Here is a 17,205-nt window from a genome sequence, read left to right as displayed (position 1 = left end):
TGTTCATGCTCTGTCTCTCTCTGTCTCAAAAATAAATAAACGTTAAAAAAAAAATTAAAAAAAAATCATGTTTTTAGGGTCTTCTTATAAAATGGAATACTTTTAGACTTGTAGAGCCAAATGAGCAAACCGCTGCCACCGAAAACAGCAAAAAGAAAGTAAGGGCTTTAGACTCCTTAGCAGACCATGGTCAGATCTGGATCAGGCTGGACAAAATGATGAGAAATGAATGCAGAATATAACGGACATAGTGTGGCTTTCCTGTGTGATAGGTGATAGGCCCTTGGGAGCTAATGAGACCCCACTCAAGGCTAGGGTGTCAGGTGCAGAAAGCCAGGGGCTAGTTGCCTATTCCCAACAGGCAGTATTAACTACCAGACCTCAGACGCTAGGGAGTTGCACCCACTTATTCATGTGTGTCCTCGATGCTGGTAGTTTGCTGGTCTGTTAGAGGGCTTTCTAAGAATATTAGTTGTCCTAGCCCACCTTTTTTTTGAGAGAGGGAGAGAAAGAGAGAGAGCGTGAGCAGGGGAGGGGCAGAGAGAGAGGGAGAGAGAGAATCTTAATCTGATTCCATGCTCAGCACAGAGCCCGATGTGGGGCTCAACATGGGGCTCCACGCAGGGCTCGATCTCACAACCATGAGACCACGACCTGAGTCAAAATCAAGAGCTGGACGCTTAACCAACTGAGTCACCCAGGTACCCCTCCTCCAACCTTCCAATCACAGTCCAACCTTCACAGGCTGGCCTAGCTCAGAACAAGAAAGACCTGGGGGTACATTCTTGCTCTGCTAGTTCACGATCTATGATCACGGGCAAGTTTCTCATCTGTAAAGCAACACACATTTCAAAGGGTTTTTCTGAGCATTTAATGACGCCAAGGAAGCGTATAGAATGCCAAACAAGAATACACTCAGTAACTTCATATATTCCCACCTATTCCACAGGAAAGCGGCTGGAATGGCACTAAGCCTCATCTATAAATTAATAATACCCATGTTGCTGATTCTAAGATACGCGTTTGCATTTTTAAGAGATTTTTTTTTAACATTTATTTATTTTTGAGACAGAGAGAAACAGAGCATGAACGGGGGAGGGGCAGAGAGAGAGGGAGACACAGAATCGGAAGCAGGCTCCAGGCTCTGAGCCATCAGCACAGAGCCCGACTCGGGGCTCGAACTCACGGACCGTGAGATTGTGACCTGAGCTGAAGTCGGACGCTTAACCGACTGAGCCACCCAGGCGCCCCACGCGTTTGCATTTTAATGTCTTGTAACTGGCGGCACCTACAGTCTTGGGCAGCCAGAGGGAAGGTGTCCCATGGGTGTTATTACACTGGTGCCAGCTGTGTCCACAGACCACTTGGGGGAGTCTCTCTGAAATGTAGGTATCACATGACACCATCCTTAGGCCACACTGCTAGAAGCAGAGGAAGAGCCGGAGCTCGGCTCTACAGACATGTTCTGTGAGTGTGAACTGACCCTCTAGAAGGTCCCTGACTAGCGACACTTGAGACGCAGACTCAGCCAACAATAGAATGGAGAGGAAGCCAGGGAACCCACAGAAAGAGACAGAGAACGGAAGCCACCTGCCAGTAGAAGCCAAGATCAAAGAAGCAGAGACCCAGAAACAAAGTAGCAAAGGGATAAGAAAAGCAGGAAGAGAAAGAAGCAAAGATGGAGGCTATCTGAAACAGCCCAATTTACTCCCATCTAACCTAGAGCTGGGATTCAGTGTAATGCATTTCTCAACTATGCGTTACTTATGAGATTTTTACAAGGGAATAAAGACACTTTTTAGCTGGTTCTTTATAACTTTCTTTTCTAGTCAACTGATTCGGTGGTCTTTCTTCTTAAAGTATCCTTATAAAACCTGTAGAGATTAGACTTAGAGCCAATTATAATGCCCGAGGCAATTAAATAAAACAATCAAAACATTTTCCCAGCTGCAATTCACAATAGCCAGAAACACACTGTACAGACTACATTTACTTCTCAGCAAATTGTCTTAGGCAGTGATTCTCTTGCTTATGAATTTTGAGAAATGGTTATTTCTCTTAACGTATTGCATATTTACTATAATTAAAAGCAGATACATTTTGTTCTCAGTTTAAGCTTCCAAAAGTACAGTCTGTATTATGTTGGTGCTATATTTAATGTTTGCAACACATTTATAATTAAACCTATGTATACTTTGTATATATAACTCTACATTTTAATATAATTATATGTGTGTGTCTATATGTACATATATAATGTATACGCATCTTAGTATAAGACGGAAGGGAGAAACCCACTGAATAATACCACAGGCCAGGCATTGAACTAAGTTTTATTTATTTATTTATTTATTTATTTATTTATGTACTTACTTATTTATGTATTTATTTATGTTTTATTCCTTTTTTGAGAGAAAGAGAGAGTGACAGAGTGCGAGCCAGGGAGGGGCAGAGGGAGAGGAAGACACAGATTCTGAAATGGGTTCTAGGCTCTGAGCTGTGAACACAGAGCCTGACATGGGGCTCAAACCCATGAACTGTGAGATCATGACCTGAGTCGAAGTCGGACGTTTAACCGACTGAGCCACCCAGGCACCCTGGTATTTTATATTTATTATTTTAGTATTCACAAAAGTCACAGGAGATAAATTTACCTTTTACAGCAATTTTGGTTGTTCTCTTGATTTCCGGAAAATCGCTTTCCAGGTCTTTTAGAAGCCATTTCTGAGGGACAAAAAAGATCGTGGCAGATTCTTAAAGTTGCTACGACCCTTTGCAGGTGTCCCCAACTGGCTAGGAAGAAACAGGCCAATGGGGATGTCTTTGAGTTATTGTAATGATCTGCTTAATTCTAAGCAGGACTAAATTGGAACCAATTACCTGGAGAAGGAAGGTACAATATATCATTATCAACTCCTGGCATCATTCAATTACCTGTTTCCTTTATAATTAGATACTTTCAAGCGTGTGGTTTTTTTTTTACTTTAAGTAGGTCTGCCTTTTCTAATCAATTTACATGTTCTCTATACAGAGACACATAACAAATAAAAGATGTGCTAAGTATTGTTGGGATCGGAGGTGGTAAGGCATACACAGGGGCATAATACATATTTCCTGCCTTCAGGAAACTTTAGTCAGGCTAGAAATATATAACCACAGAGGGGAATGGTCTTTAATTCAAGACAGTCTTTGCTATGATATAAGGCGGCTTAAAGCAATAAATAAGTCCTGAGGAATGAAAAGGTATCCATCAGGAGCCTGGTAGGAAGAAGGTGTTAGGTTCAAATTGGGAATTACAGGAGACTTTCCTTTTTTAAAAAGGCTATTTACCAAGGTAAATGTTGGGTGGAACAGAACCACAGAGAGTTCAGTATTTAGAGAGTAAGAGGGCCCACCCATGGCACTCGTTTCCTGGGGCTCAGAGCAGGGTGACGGGTGGAAAGTGGATCTGAAGGGGCAAACAGAAGGCTCTAGCCCTGAAAGTCGCCGAAGGAGTAAAACTAGACCTCAGCTTTAAAATAATAGAAATCGAATATATAGAAGTAAGAGGAGAGATGAGGATGAACACTATTCAGAGTGAGCATAGGACGTAAAGCTTCAGATCTGGGAATATGCATGCTCTGGGGCGACCAAGGACAGGGGGAATTGGGCATAAGATTACAAAATAGTTTGGAGCCAAACTGTGAAGGCCTTGAATGTCAAGCCAAGGAGTTTGTACCTGATCCTGAGGACAATATCCTGAGTGTTTTAAAATCAGTAATGAAGCCAGCATCTTAGGAAGATTAATCTATATCGATAGGGAAACTGGTTTGGAAGGAAGAGGCAGAGTGACAGAATATTCATCGTAGATATGTAACAGCCCCGTGTGAAGTGATGGAAAACAGAGGGAATGAGAACGTGAAGAAACATATGAGACATAATGAAGAAAGCACAAGGCTGAAAACCTGCCTCTGGGATGTTCTTTCTTCCCAAATGGTAATCCTGATTGAAAGGCACCATCAGCAAGTCAGGGCAAACGTCCTGTGCAAGCTGACAAGGTGGTCATCAAGCTGGACTCACAAATGTAGAACTGGTTGGAGTGTGGAAAAGGCTTGACTTGGACCCCGAAGATGTGATTTGAATCACTGCTCTGCCATGTATGAGCTGGATGTCCTTGAGCAGACCACCCGGCCTCCAGCTCACATCCTCTCAAAGTGAGACTCTAACACCTGTGGTGTTAGGGCGGCTGTGAGAACTTGGTCAGGGAGATTTGCGGATCGCAGAGAACCACACTGGGTAAGGACCACAGTGGAGGGTTACTGTCACGCCCAGTCCCCCTGAATGCCTTGTCCCTCTGGGCAGGACAAGAGGAGAGGAAGTAGACTCTTGCCAAAACGTTAATTTCAATCCTTCCTTGCCGAAGCTGCTGTGTGATCAAATTTGATTACTATAAACCTCAGCCCCCCAGTTATCTCTCCACTGCTGGGCAAGAGAGTGCACCTTATCTGACAAGGTGTGTGTGTGTGTGTGTGTGTGCGCGCGCGTATGTGTGTTTTCATCTTGGTTTATTTTCATTCTCTCAGCCCATGACCCCAAAAAGTTTTTTCTCTTTTTTCCCTGAGCTTGTCACTAATGCTAGTTTTGGCTGAAGATAATTTCTCCTAATATTTAGTACTTTTTGGCCTGAATATTTAGCAATATGTTGAAATACAGATTACGAGCAGTGAGCCCATTTAAATAAAATGCATGTGAAAATTAGTTGTTTTTACAGTTTCAAGGTTTGCATGTAGGCATTTCTATGGATTTCCATGCAGGCACCTCTATGGATTTCCAAATGAAACTGCATTTTTAGGCAATTTTTATAGGTAATTCATTTTCTTCTCATCACAGAGATGTAAAGATCTGATAATAGTGATAAAATAACATGGTCACACTGAGAAGTAGATGTTAAGTAGCTGGCTAGTCTCACTCACCAGCTAAGGCTCAAAACCATTAAGTCCAAATTCATGTTTTCACAAATTATAAATGAAATGGAATTCTATGGTTGGCTTTGAATAATTGAAACCATTACTTTAATCCCGGTAGGGCCAGGGATACCCTCTACCTGATTCCAATGGATTGGCAATAATTTTGGGGCGTAATGCAGAAAGTGGTAGTTTATAGCAGAAAATCTGAGTCTCACTGCCCTGATTTTTCTGTATTTCTCAATGGTTGAAACACTTAATTCATAAATATTATCAAAGGCCCTGTTAGGTCCATTGACTGTGCTAGATGCTTGGGAAGAAAGGTAAAGCCTTACAAGATATGATTCCTCTCTTGTAAGTGCTTAGTGGGGACACAAGACCCATGTGGTGGTGATGAATGACTGTCTTCTGCCTCACCTCAGTCCGCAGTCACACCCTAGACCTGGCCGTTTACTGCTTCCCACTCTCAGGCTACTGACCCAATCTTTCCAGGCCACTTCCTCCAGTACTCCAACACCAACAATTATTCATCCTCACCAGGACCTATAATCCATCCCTTTCTGTGTCCCTCACCCCCCCTACTCAGCTAATGTTTCATGGCCCAACATTAACAATCTCTCACTTGCATTCACTACCTTTATTCACATTCCCTTTGTTGCTTTTCCTTCTGTTCCTTCCTCACATATGCCAGGTAAAACCCTGCTTAAGTCCAAACTCCGTCTTACTCATCACTGGCACCCCAGCAGCTGATGGGAGTGGGAGGGAATGTCCACAGTCACACTGATAAGTCTCAGATTCAACTCATGACTCCCAGCCTCAGTGGGCCCTTCAAGCTGCTGGCCATCCTTCTGCATTGTTAAGATCCATTCAAGTCTCTGCTTGCTTAGATAACCATTTCACATGTTCTCTTCTCTCTTTGAGCCTCCAGGGCCTCCTCCATCCTTTTACCTCCCTTTCCCTCCAGTTCAGTGGAGGGAAAACCAGAAACTCTCAGAAGAGAACCTCCCTATCCTCCCAACTCCCACATCCCCCAACTAACTGTATCTGTGCCTAAATGTCCTGCTTTCTTCCGTGTTGCTCTGGATGATGGGGTTGGACTCCCATCTGAAGCCAAATCCTTCCACTGCGTTCTTGTTTCCATCCCTTCTTGCCTAGCCACAAACATATTTCCAGAAATTACCTCTTCTCTTTCCTGATCGACAATATTTTTTCTCCTTTGGAGTTATTTCCAACAGCATACAAACCTGTGGAATTATCGTCCGTCCTACACAAATAAAACAAAACCTCCCTTGACCGCTCTTTGCCCTGTAGCTACTGTTCTCCTTTATAGCAAATCTCGTATTTCCATCTCCCTTCTCTCCAGTCTTTCTTAAACACACACCGGTAATGCTTTCCTTCTTAACACTGCTCCCCGCCAAAATGGTTTTATCAAGATTTTCAGTGGCCTCCATATTACCAAATACAAGACACAGTTTTCAGTTTTCTTATTATTCAACTTAATGGCAGCATTTTATACAGTGGATTGTTTCTTCTTTCTTCACATACTCTCTTCATTTGGACTCCAGGGCATCATTCTCATTTCCCTGCACTGGCTGCTCCTTCTCAGTCTTCTGTCTCTTCTCATCTTCCCAAGCCCTGAAATTTCTTTCAGTGATCTCCAGTTTCACAGCTTTACATTTAATTTAAACACTTTTGACTCCCAAATTTATGTTTCAAGAGTAGGTTTCTCTCTTTAACTCCGGATTCACATACCCAACTGCCTACTAGCTCTCCAGTTGGTCATCTAATAGGTATATCAGACAAATGCCAAAATGAACACTATTGTTCCTCTACCCTAAATTACTCCTCCCAATCTTCCCCATCCTCCCAGTTGTTCAGAACAAAGAACTTGGAGTCATCCTTGACTCATTTTTTCTCTCACCTCATATTCTCAATCTATCAGAAAATCTTTTTATTCCTTCTTCACAATATATCCAGACTCTGACCACTTTTCACCACCTCCATTACTACCATCTTGTCTCTCACCTCTTACTGCAAAAGCCCCTAACTTCATTTCTCCTTCTGTCCTTGTTCCTCTGAAGTCTATTTTCAACACAGCATATGGAGTGAGCCTTTTAAAAATCTAAGTAAAATAATGTAACTTCTCTGCTCAAAACTCTCCCATGGGTTCCCAATTCACTCAGACTGAAAATCAAAGACCTTTTCATCACCTTCCAGGTGCTATCCTTCTGACTGAGTCGTCTGTCATTCTCTCTCTGGCTCACTCTGCTCAGCCACACTAGTGTCCTTTCTAGAGCATGCCAGGCTTTCTCCTGCCTCAGGGCCTTTGCACTGGCTAGATCCTTTAATCTGAAATTTCATCCCACAGGTTCTTCATGGCTCTCTGCCTCTACTCCAGAATCACTGAAGTGAGGCCTTTCTTGACCACCTGATATCCTTCCCACTCTGGCACTCCATTTTCTACTTGCCCTACATCTTTTTTCATAGCACTTATCATTTGACATGGTACCTATTTATTGGTTACTAATTATGTCTCTCTCCCTGCTATAATGTAAGCCCAATGAAAGCAGAGACCTTGTTCACAGCCATATTTCCAACATTTAGAACAATGCCTGGTACAAAATATTTACTACAGAAATATTTGTTAAAAAAAAGGATGAGTGAATTAATATATTTGAAAAAAATCTATGACCTTTACTGCTGTTTCAGAGAAGGTAGACTATCACAGACTGAAATTGGAGAAGGCCTTGGTGAGATGGTAAATCCAGATGCTGTGGGGTGGGTAAAATTTTGATAAGGTTAGGGAAAAGCATTCATGTGAGAAAGGGGTTAAAAAGCTAAAAGTTGGAAAAAAAAAAACTCCAGCTATATTTATTGAGAACCTACCACATGCCAAGTACTTTACATTCATTTTATCATATTATCTTCACAATCACTACAGCAAAGAGGTATTATTACATCTACTTTATAAATGAGAAAAGTTTGTTTCAGGGATTTTAAAAAGTAGCTCTCTCCCCAGAATCTATAACTGGTAAATTGTGAGCCATTCTTGCCATTGAGGCTTAGTAAACCAGACTCCATTCTCCTTCTCTTTTTATTTCTTTGTTATCATCAGTATAACCAGTGTGATTTAAGCTCATGCACTCTCCACCTATCAAGTTCCCTCGCTCACTCCATGATGAATGATGACCCTTATTGGGACACAATCAAGTGATACATAAGACATAGAGGTTCTAACAAATGCATTCTCATATTCTTCTCATTAAGCTAACAAAGATTAACCCTCTCTGAGCTTACGTACATTGGAGGCACCACAAACTTCCGGCACTCTAGCCAGCATTAACAAGTCATTTCCCTGGCGATCATCCCAACATGAAGTGTCTGTTTATTCCCTCGCAGAGCCTAAATGGAATATTCCATCATTGGAAAATGCACCCTCAAGTTTAAATTTGAAATCTTTATTCCTATCTGGCACGTTGGTGATATCCTTAACAATTTGGAAGGAAATGCTGCTTCTGCTGCCATCGGCTACGAAATGTTGGAAGCCCACGGTGCTGTTTATCACATTTTCATGAATTCCAGGTGAATCTGACCCAGTGGTTACAAGGAGTGAATATTAAGCTAATTGTTATTCTATTCCCCCAGAATATCTCTGATATGGAAAAAGTAATTGAATCTGAATGGAGTCAGAAATCAAAATAAGATTTTGTTCCCATTGAAATTCATAGAACTGCCAGGGAGGGGAGAAAGGACATTTTTCGTTGTCTTTTACAACGTCCATTGCCTTCAGAATAAAGTAAAAAACAAACAAACAAAAACAAAACGAAACAAAAAACACTTACTGGTTGGTTTTGCTCTGGCAACAAACAATCCCAACATTTCAGTTATGCATAATAGCAAAGGTTTAATTCTTACTCATGTTGTATGTTAGTTATGGATCATTGTGGAGTCAACAGTGGGTTTACTGCGTAGGTCATCTGCATTCCAGAACTTAGCTGGAAAAGCAGTTTCCCCATGGGATAAGCATTTTGGTGACAGAAAAAAGCAAGACAGCTATTAGAAACAAAGAATGGCTCTTAAGGCTTCTACTCAAACATGGCATATGTGGTCGACATGCCCTGGCCAAAACAAATCACATGACCAAGCCTAAGGTCAATGCAGCAGAACTGTATACTCTTCTTCTTTTTTAAAAAATTAAATTAAATTAAATTAAATTAAATTAGAGAGAGAGAGCGCTAGCGAGGGAGAGGGAGAGAATCTTAAGCAGTCTCCATGCCTAGTATGGAGCCTAATGTGGGGCTCAATCCCATGACCCTGCGATCATGACTGAGCTGAAATTGAGAGTCAGATGCTTAACCAACTGAGCCACGTAGGTGCCGCGGAAGTGTGTACTCTTCTAAATGGGGAACTGAAAATCCCATGGCAATATCTGGAGATGTGTACTTTTTTTGCAGGAACGAATAATGGAAAGCTGGGAACCTTAATAAAATCTTCTATACGCTTATCATCTTAGCATTCAAAGCCTACAGTAGAGCCAGCCTCATCTCCCACCATAGCCCTTATTTGTCTGTGTGCTGGACATATCAGCTGGTCTCCTTTCCCTTGAACACCGCATGCTTTCACACTTGCATGTGTGTTTCTTAACTGAAAATGCAATTCCCTCCATTTTCTGCCAACTGAAATTGCTCTTAGCCTGCAAGGTCCAGCTCAAATTTCACCTATTTTATGACACCTTTCTCAATCACCCAGTTAAAATTAAACGCTTCTCTCTTGGAGTTAACAAAGCCGACTGGTTGTACGTCTATCCAGCTCTAATTTTAATCTTACTTGGAAAGTCTGGATAAAAAAACTCCTGGAAGGCAGGACCCAGGAATCCTATTGTGTTAGAGCTATTCTCTAGCCTCTTTGGGGTCAGAGTCTGGACCATAACCGATGCTGCATAAGTTACACTGAGTGACTAAAACCCTACATATTCATCATCAAGCTTATCCATTATGTGAAATTACAAGTCTTTTTTTTTATAGGGGGTATATATGGGCAAACCACATAGAAGAATCTTTGGGTATTTTCTTCAGTCAGAACAGCCATGAAGATTATTCTGTTGGTTTCACAATCTAGACTCTACCAGTTGTGTGTGTGTGTTTTTGTGTGTTTGTGTTCCTTACCTTCCCACGAATAAAGCATTTTGGGCACCATGTTTTTGCAGCAACACTGTTTCCCTTGTCAATGATTGGTTCATTGAGAATTGGTGTTTCTTTTCCTTCTTTTTCATCATCTCACATTTGGCATTCCGTGTGAAGCACTTGTCCATGACTGCTCAAGAAGAGGTGTGGCAGAGAAAGGGCAGACCATGGGAGAGGTGCTGTGATGCAATGGAAAGAGAAGGAGCTTATAACCAGAGAATCTGGGTTTGGGTCTTGTCTTTGCCCCTTACTAGCTTTACGGCCTTAGGTAAGTCACTTGACTCTACTGTCCATTCAGTTTCATTATTTGTTTAAAAACTAAAAATGAAAATGAGACAAAAAGAAAGATAAGAAAGGATGTTGTATAAATTATCATGTGTGAGTGTGTTGTATTAGCATGAATGTGTGAACAGAGCCTAATATATTATAAGACCCCAATATTGTCATGGTATGTTTTATGCTTAAAAAAACAATGCTGTGAGACTCCCTCATCTCATAATAGATCATTGGTACACTTGGTGTAATTACCCAAATGGACTTGATGTATCACCAGTATGAAATGGGCCATTGGTTTCCAACCAACTTAGCTTCCTTGGCCTGATCCCATCTGTTTACCCTTGGGCTTTAATAAATCCATGAGTCAGATGGGTGTGTGGACATGGCAGAGAAAAACCAAGGATAATAATCCTAAGTTTCTACTTCCTGGGGAGAAAGCCAGATTTTACTGGGAAGTTGGGAAGAGATTTACAGGCTCCTGACCCTCCAGGTCAGTTATGTAACAGCTGCCCACTCCACTTGGTGGTCAAAATATGAAACATCCATGATCAGAGAACCAAACTCTCACTTTCAAAATATTCTTTTCTTCTTCCCACTCAATAGATGTGCTGGATTTTATGAAGGAAGTCTGGAAGGACCTTTGAATATATTGACATTGTATGCAAAACGTTGTTCTTATGTCCTGAGTATGGGCAGAAGATCATAGGTTTTATCAGATTTCAGAGGATATTTCATATTTTATTTATATTTCATATTATATATAAATAAATATTTCGTATATATGAATATGTATATATATATGCATGCACACATATCCTGTTGGTTCTCTATATATGTTGTAATTTGTAGAGATTAAGATAGATAGATAGATTTAGAAGTAAGGAGGGAGAAAGGGGAAGAGAAAGAGAGATTTTAAGGAATTCATTTTTGTCACTGTGGAGGCTTAGTGAATCCAAAATCTAATGGGATAGGCTGGCAGGCTGGAGACTCAGGGAAGAGTTGTAGTTCAAACCCAAAGGCAGTCTGTGGGCAGAATTTCTTCTTTCTTGGGGAAGGTAAGTCTTTGCTTTATTTTAAAAAATTTTTTTTTTAACGTTTATTTATTTTTGAGACAGAGAGACACAGAGCATGAACGGGGGAGGGGCAGAGAGAGAGGGAGACACAGAATTGGAAGCAGGCTCCAGGCTCTGAGCCATCAGCCCAGAGCCCGACGCAGGGCTCGAACTCACGGACCGCGAGAGTGCCCAGGCGCCCCAAGTCTTTGCTTTATTAAAGTCTTCAACTGACTAGACCTTCAACTGCCTAGATTAGGCTCACTTACGTTATGGAGAGCAATCTACTTTACTCAAAGTCTACCAATTTAAGTGTTGATTTTATGCATAACACCTTCAGAGAAACATTCAGAATAATTGGCCATTCAGTCAATATTGGGCACCAGGGCCTGGCCAGGTTGATACATAAAATTAACCATCACAGTAATATAAAACAGAAAATAGCCCATTGGCATGAAAAGCAGGAACAGAGAACAAAAAGAAACCTTTGAAAACATCTAGTCTGCCCTTCCCCACCTTGCAGGTAAGAAAACCAAGGCTCAGAGATTACACATCTCTTTAGCCAGAACGCTGGAGCTAGATCACAGGTCTCTGACTCTGTGGCTGCCTAATTCATGTTGATTAATTCAACATGAGATACAATGTAATGCCCTTCTATGAAAATCAGGCAGGGTCAAGTTTAGATTTGGGTTATTTGTGTGGCAGTTACAAAGCACATTGCAACTAGACCCAAGTTTCCTTCTTAACACGATATAAAAAAATATTTGTGACAATAACAACATAAGTGGGATGGAGCGCATTAGGAAAAGAATTTTTGGTATACTATTGAAGCTAAATCAATATTAATTCAGCCCAGATTGTTATACATTTAAGATGTTAACTGCAACCTGCCTTTTCTGAGGTTGCCCAAGCCATGCATTTGGTCTAAATGTAAAATAAAAAATTGAATGTTTCAGTGGGAAATGATGCCTTGTCTAAGGCACAGCCTTCTGGGTTGTCTGATTCTGATTCCATGGGAGCTATTTCACTCAGAAAATTGTAGATAACTGATAGCAATGCAAAATAATTCTTGTCTATAAACATGCAAATGGATTTTGTCCAGGAGAGGGACCAGCCTCCAAGAAAAGGGTTTTGCCTCCATTTGCACATTAATTTCAACATTCTTTTACTTTATATAAATTTGGAGCAGAAATTTGTGCTTCTTTGACTTCTTTAATCCAGTTATAACATCTGCCTGGTTCTCTCACTTAATTAATGAGTCAAATAAAATCTTTAACACATGTTCATTTTATGGCTCTATGAGAGACATAATTTTGCCCTTTTTGGGGAAAATTATCCTTTAATGAATGTCATGTCTTTTCCAGCACATAAAAAGGATGCTCTGCTGGAGGAAAATCAACCCTCTGCACAGTATCCATTCAGCTCCATTCTGCTCTAAATTCTCACATTGAAAAAAAAATGTTCAATTAGGGTTTCACAGAGTTTGCCGCATTAAAATCTGGGAAAAAAATAGAAGTGGAAATGGAGATGCTGGCAGCAAAAGAAAATAGGTTGGGGAAGAGATGGATGAGCACACGGATTTCTTAACCACTTGGTAAAGGATCTGGGAAATTAGGCAAGCCTGGGAGAAGGTAGATAGAGGAAAATAGGATAAATAGTGGCTCAGAGCAATTGCCTGTGAGATCCGCCCAAACCATCAGTTATCCTACTAAAGAGCTGCTTTCCTCCACCCCCACACTCCACATAAACTTCCAAAATGGGTTATTAGCAAATGTTTGAAGCTCCATTCATCTCAAAACGCTTTAGTCTGCACCAAAGTCTGGGCTCCACCCCTCCTAGGAAACAGCTAGGGAGCATCTGGGTGGGAAGTGTTCAAGAAGAGGACTGAAAGGTGGAAAAGGAAGGGACTCAGGCAAATCTCTGTTCTGAGGTCAGTTCTGAGGTCTTTTCATCCTCCTCTGTTTACTCTGTAGCGTGGGTCCCCCAAAGCCTTATATGCATGTTGGGTTAAGGAGAGAGAGGCAAATGGATGTGCAGGACCTACTCCCCAAGCTAAACCTGGGACTCTCAGCTCTGCTTTGCCCAGGGAGTCTGAACTGCTTCCATGATGTCTCTGCTCCGGAAGTTCTCCTATTGTGTTTGTCTCTGAGCTCCCAGCTTCTGGATGGCTTTGCTGGATATCTGTCGCCATGGCTACTACTTTTTCTAACAATGACTCCACCATCAGCTCCATTATCTGTTTGGCTACTTGTTTGTGGGTCTGTCTGGCTGCTCATTCCTTCCAGACAGTAGAGCTTTCATTTGACTCCAAAGGATGCCTCACTCCTTAACTCCTCACCACCCTCTCTGATGAGGAATATGGGAAAAGCTCCTGGGGGTTGAACCACAGTTTACTTTTCTTACTCTATCCCCTAAGTCCTCATCTCTAGTCCAGATCCTCATCATCTCTCTTCTGGGGCGTGTAACAATATTCTAAGCAAATTGCATTAACTTGTGGAAATAAATGGATCCCAAAGTGTTGATGGTTTAGCACAATACAAATTTCTTTCTTGTTACAAGGTTGATGGGGAAGCTTTCTCTGGCACAATATTTCAAAGACATTGAGTGATGTAGACTTATCTGTGTTCAATATGTGGCCCTCAAGGGCTCTCTGGGTATGAACACTCCAGTTTTCAGAAAAGGGGAACAAGAATGGAAAAACATGCATGGGAGTCCTTTCTGTGTCAGGAATGGAGAAGGCACACCTCCTGTCTGCCCTCATTCTCTCAGAATAAACAGTCATGTGGCCACACCTAAGTTCAAGTAAGTCTGGGAAACAGACCAAGTGTGTGCCCAGAGAAGGAGAGAGGGGTAGAAGTTGGGGGGTGGCAGTGGTGGTCTCCACCATGAAGTTTCCTGCCTCCAGTCCTTTGTACCAACCCCTTTGTGAGAGGTTGAACATGCAGAGTCCCACAACTAGTGAGTAGTAAAGCCATCATCAAGCCCCAGGTTGGTGGACTCTGAATCCCCATGCTTCTGCTAAACCTCTCAGCCTCCCATAGCAGCTTTCCCTCCCATCCCATCTTCACCTCTTCCTTGTTTTCCTCTTTTTTTCTTTAAAGTTTGTTTATTTATTTTGAGAAAGAGAGAGGGAGCCAGAGAATCTAAAGCAGGATCTGCACTGTCAGCAGAGAGCCTGACATGTGGCTTGAACTCATGAACCATGAGATCATGACCTAAGCCCAAATCAAGAGTTGGATGCTTCATCTTAATGACTGAGCCACCCAGGCACCCCACCCCCCTTTCTTTCTTCTTTAAATCTCACTACATTCCCCAGAGTGGGGAGACATAATAAGGGACATAATACATTCTTCCTCCTTCACTCAACAGAAGCTTGGTGTGGGTATGAAAATCTTTTTTCTTTCCCACAGCTTCTCAGCTGCTTCCTTCCCAGGCCTCTTTCCACGGTTTCACCACTGTGTTCTCAGCTTTGCGAACCCCAAGTATAGCTCTACCCCAGGGAACTGCTAGAATGATCTGCCCATCATCTGTCCCCTTCGAGGACCAGGCGTCTCCCTCCTCTGTTACTGCTTGCCTCTGCTCTTCCCCAGCGTCTGGTTTGTTGGTCAAAGCCAGTCACAGGGCCAGTCCAGATTTCATGTGTTCATGTAGGAATGAAAGTAGACTCCACCTCTTGATGTCAGCAGTGGCAAAGAATTTGTAGCTACCTTTAATCAGCCACAAATGCAATAAAAATGAATGATAATAAACATTTGCATAGTGCTTTGGAATTATGGCATTTTTTAATACACATTGTCTCATTTGAAAAGGATAGTCTTTATTTTTTCTCCTTTTTCCACATGGGAAAAAAACCATGACATGGTGGAATTAAGTGTCTTACCCAATGTCACTTGTCTAGGAAGTGACAGAAAAGGGGCTTGTATGAGGTCTCCTGGCTGTTTATCTCATGCTTTCCCCCATACTTCTCACTGCCTAGTTCTAGCCATAAGGGAACATGCAAGAGAAGCCTTTTATTTCCCATTTGCATTTATTGTAGCAACCTCAAATAAAAATGCTAAACAGCTAGTGAAAGAGTGAAGAGCTATGAAAAATAGACTGAGCAAACAGATGGACTGAAACACATATTTATGACCCTAAATTGTGACTTCTAGGCTTCACTGAAACTATGTTGAATGTTAAGTAAGAGGCAAAGCCCCAAGCAAGCTATTAACCACCCTGTGCTATGTATATGGCTTACATTTATCAAAGAAATGATTACAGACATTTCAACGATGGAATCTTACAGGAGAGGAAGGGTGGATCTGGGCAAGGTGTCCCTTGAGCTGATGACCCACCAAATTAGGTGCAAGCATATAAATCTCGGTTTGTTATTCTGAAATAGCATCTTAGTGCCAGGATGGGGCCATGCTAACCACTTTAGCTGACAGAGAGAAAAGAAAGAATACACGAGGAAGGACGTGAAGGAGGCAGGAAGAGACAGTGAGGCAGCTTAGAGAAGTCCAGATCTCACTGAGCTAGCCACTCATTCTGCCCTTCCCTCAGCCATAGTGAGGACATAGCTCTGCAAAAGGCTGCCCTGGACAGTTGAGCAGGTTGTTCTGTAGAAGGGCACCCAGCAGAGGGTTAAGTGGTAGCCGAAATCTCGCCTGCACTCCACTTGCCAACTATGCATTGTGGGAATGTTATGCCTACTCAGAGTGGGAAAGGAGAGGTCCCTGTTTAACTCAAAAGGTATGTCTCTTTCCCAGTATCATGTACTTGGAGGATGTCTTTTTCTAGTTTGCCACAAATGTGCCTTATATGCTACCAGAAGCCCTGCCCCAGCCGCAGATGAGCTGCTTACTGCAAAGTAGCCTTTGATTCCATGAATTAAAAGGCCATGCTCCAGTGATGCTCTTTCAGAAACCTGTCATCTTTGACCTTGACTCTCATAAGAATCACAGTGACCTCACAGCATGAAAACTGCATAGACTGTATGGGGTTATTCCATTGGCTTTTCCATGGGCCAATGGACAGGTCACTTAGGTTTTCTGTTTCTCTCCTTCCTGTCTCTGAAATGAAGAAGTTGAATCAAGTGACACTGGTATCCCTTCCTGGTTATAACATGTTGTGGCTCAGAATTCTGTCAACGGCAACAAGTCTGGGAGTGGGTCAGACTTGGAAGTCCAGTCTGGGCTTTTCTCTGGATAACTTTACTTATCTTCTTCTGTTTGGTCATTTTGTTAGTCTTGACTAACACTGTGCTCAGAGGACTACAGGTATCCAGAGAAAAGAGATTGCAGTTTGAGATAAAGTCTACTAAATACTAGCAAACAGTAAGCCTTTTCCTCTCTCTCAGTTCCTCAGTTCACTTGTTGGTCCAAATGCATGCATATACATGTATGTACACACACCCATGCGTGCATGCACACATGCATGCACATGCATACACATGCTGAGCTTGGCATGGGCTTCCCTCATTTCAAAGCATAAACAATAAGCGAGCATGTCCCACATATAATCATTTAATGCACTCTAATCTGTTTCTCTAAAACCCAGAAGCAACTAAAGTGCAGACAATCCCTGCCCAGGGCATTCTATTCACATATTTCCATGCACGATTTTGGAAGGAAGTAGTTCATATTGATAAACGAGTTGGTTTGCCTCCATCGCTTTTTCCTCACAGTAAGTACTATCAAAAACCTCATAAATCATTCCAAACCTCCCAGGCTCGTCTTTGTATCACAAAGGAAGCCCTGCACCACTCCGAAG

At 41.9% G+C, this 17,205-nt stretch overlaps 1 long non-coding RNA gene across 4 annotated transcripts in view; it reads right to left on the bottom strand.

Moving 5' to 3' along the window:
• Positions 1 to 17,205, bottom strand: part of LOC122230661 — a 44,055-nt gene that overhangs the window by 3,371 nt on the left and 23,479 nt on the right. Inside the window, exons 4-6 of one of the 4 annotated variants that reach the window (XR_006207694.1) lie at positions 10,109 to 10,305; positions 8,245 to 8,345; positions 7,646 to 7,714 (exon numbers count right to left, since the gene is read on the bottom strand). This is a non-coding gene — a long non-coding RNA (uncharacterized LOC122230661). Of the gene's footprint in view, positions 1 to 7,634; positions 7,715 to 8,244; positions 8,346 to 8,377; positions 8,532 to 10,108; positions 10,306 to 17,205 lie in introns of those variants that run through there. The other 3 variants (XR_006207693.1, XR_006207695.1, XR_006207696.1) reach the window with 3 other exon arrangements.

The sequence above is a fragment of the Panthera tigris genome, chromosome C2 (assembly GCF_018350195.1).
Source record: "Panthera tigris isolate Pti1 chromosome C2, P.tigris_Pti1_mat1.1, whole genome shotgun sequence".
NCBI lineage: Eukaryota > Metazoa > Chordata > Mammalia > Carnivora > Felidae > Panthera > Panthera tigris.
This window is presented reverse-complemented; position numbering and strand designations above follow the sequence as displayed.